The following is a 3,105-nucleotide window of genomic DNA, read 5'->3' on the forward strand; positions in this document are numbered from 1 at the left end:
TTTTAGTCTAATACATAGCTATATAGTTTATTACATGACATATTATGTTTCTATTAATTTTATAATAAAAAAAAAATTATTATAAATTAATTAATTTAACAAAACCTGCGTGTAAAGGAAATTGTATTTTTTTGTAAGAGATTTTCTTTTTCTAAAAAAAAGGAAAGAAAATTGTATGAAGAATGATTAATAAAAATAAGGAGTTCAGTTTACGTAGGGTATTCCGAAAGTTTAATTTAATAATAAAAAAAAATTCTTATAAATTAATTAATTTAATAAAACTTGAGTGTAAAGGAAATTGCACATATTTTTTTTTGTTGGAGATTTTCTTTTTTTTTTTTAAAAAGGAAAGAAAAATGAAAGAATAATTAGTTAAAATAAGGAATTCAGTTTACGTAGGGTATTCCGAAAGTTTATGGCATATATATGTAGCAGTGTGTCTCAGTGTGAATTTTTTTTTCAATTTATAATATTTATAATTTATAATACTTTACTGCTTTGGCAGAACACAGATATACTAAAATTGAAACGATGAAGAGCAGATTGGCATGGCCCCTGCGCAAGGATGACACATAAAGTCAAGACCGATACACAACAAATATGTACATATGTATGTAATTATCAATTTAGATTTTAAGTAAAATTCTATAATTTTTTGTAAGTGCTGTACGAATTTCTTTAAATCAATAAATAATAATAATATATAAAATTCTTTAAAAATTAATGCAAAAAATATCAGTTTATATCACTATCAAAAATATTTTTAATAATTTTTTTCATCGACCGACTTAAATGAAATGTCTGGAAAAGTGAAGAAAAATAAATATCTCGCTGACTAAAATAAGGTATTCAAAATATAAAACATTTCTAACATTGCATTAGAATAATCTAAGCAAAATCGAGTGTATTTTCTACGTGTTTTCGTGAATTGTTTAAATATGAATTTATTACTACACTCTAAAGATGAAAGACATACCAAATTATGGATCAAAAAAACTGTATCTGGAAGGATTACTGATTGAAGACCTTAAAGTGAGCTTGATGAAAACTTGACAAGGGTATTGTGTAATATGAATTGAGTCCGGTAAATATTTAAAAACTACCCCATTTGAAATTTTTCTATAAAATGGAAAACTTTTGGGTTTATGAATGATCGAGCTATAGATCTCACAATTTCATATCATAATTGTACAGTTTAATTCATTTCAATGAACTACCTTAGTGAACTACATAATCCAGATTAATACAGATGATTGAATTATATTTTAAAATAAATCTTCGCTAACTGTAATGAACGCCAATGAACGTCGCATTTGCATAGGTTGATTTCCAAAACTTTATTACTGTGCCATTGTATCTGCTAATTAATTTTGTTACATTGTAAAATATATTTGCAATAGAAAATCATCTACTGCATTTTAATAAAAAAGTACTTTTACCTTTGAATAAATAGCGAAAGTATTTCACACATGTAATATATAAAACAATAGAAGAGCTACTCATCTTTTGTATTGTAAATAAAATTAAAGTGTGAAAGTACAATGAACTACAACCTTGTAAATTTAATAGATAATAGATACAACTAAGAAACAAATGAAAATTCAAATTCGTTAATTTTACGTGTTCTTTTTTTATCGATTATGCATAATCATCATTGAAGCGACAACCTGTATGGATCTTAACAGCTGCAGTTTTCGTCGCCATTTAATAAGATCTCAATTTTCGGTCTTCTAATATTTCTGCAGCTCTCTATTCCTACTTTATCTTAGTTTTGGACGATTTCTGTTTCGGTCTCCAAACATGTTGCGTTTCGGATAATAGATTACATCAGTTTTAATCAGGAATCTTACTAAGATTGATTGAATATTATTTTTCGGTTCTTCATGTGTAGGAGAGTGTATGCAATCTTTCTATTTGTTGACTATACTGCTGTCATCTATTTGTATTTTTTGTATGGCCCAGAAGATTTCAAAGCGCATTTTCCTTAGATGTTTTCAGTTATATTTATGAGTATTCCATATTTCCATATTCCAACTCCATATTTGGTAACACAAACCCAATCACCTTATTAGGTGACCCTACTAAATCTAACATTCTGCTTACAATCAAGTACCTCCAATCTGTGGGCTTATATACCCAAATTTAAAAAAAAAAGAAATATATGTAAGAAATATAGGTACATAAAAAAAAAAATATAGGTAATTTAGTCTTAATACTATACCCTCTCCTATCCACAAACCCCGTTATACCCATCATATAAAAAAAAGTCAACTAATAAAACAAGCAAGCTTAAGGCCAAGTAGCTATAGCTTCTGCAAATTTAAGTTAGATATAATTTCTTTTAATTATGTTATAACTTTGTTAATAAAATAAATAAAATAAATATTTATGAGTACATATATTGCTTATGGTCTAAGTTTAACTCGAATATATTAGACACAGTATAAATAGTCTACGGTATAAAGAAATTTCGTCATTTAATTATAAAACTCACTTCTAGTTAGTTTTTATAATCGGAAGTAGTATTATATGTTATCATGTAGGATCAGTGCCCGTCACTCTTTCTATGAAGTGGTCTATATAGTAATATATATAAAGTAAAAGCTAGGTAGTCCGGAATATACATGGAATAAAAAATAAAAAAAAAGCCGCATGAAATTTAGCAGTCTCGCTGGCTTGGTCATGTCGTGCGAATGGAAGAAAGTGCTTCGACTAGAAAGGTGTTTTATGCGGTACCCGCAGGTGGAAAACGCGGTACAGGATGTCCACATCTTCGGGGGAAGGAACAGATGACTAACAATATAAAAGCGCTCAGTACTATCCAATTAACGACAGCAATCCACTTATCAGGGTGGCTGGCGGAGGCAACTCGACGCGGTCAAGTCGACCCACGTCTGTAATGGCTAACTAAGGAATTATATATATAGAATTTATGATTGATATTCAGATGTCTGAGTTGGTGAATCAGCACCTTTACCCTATTTTATCTGTGGACAGTTTTAAGTCACACTAAATACGGGGCTTTACGGGGCTTTATAATATGATGGATCTAATGTCTTTGTATCTGCCTGTGTTTATTAAATTTCGCTGTATTTTTAGGATACT

General features: G+C 28.9%; 1 non-coding gene across 1 annotated transcript; it reads left to right on the forward strand.

Moving 5' to 3' along the window:
* Positions 1–496: 496 nt before the first annotated feature.
* LOC119662825 lies at positions 497–600 on the forward strand. Its single transcript, XR_005250920.1, has one exon. It is a non-coding gene; the product is annotated as a U6 spliceosomal RNA (small nuclear RNA).
* The last annotated feature ends 2,505 nt before the right edge of the window (positions 601–3,105 follow it).

Source organism: Teleopsis dalmanni, chromosome X (genome assembly GCF_002237135.1).
Source record: "Teleopsis dalmanni isolate 2A chromosome X, ASM223713v2, whole genome shotgun sequence".
NCBI classification, from domain to species: domain Eukaryota; kingdom Metazoa; phylum Arthropoda; class Insecta; order Diptera; family Diopsidae; genus Teleopsis; species Teleopsis dalmanni.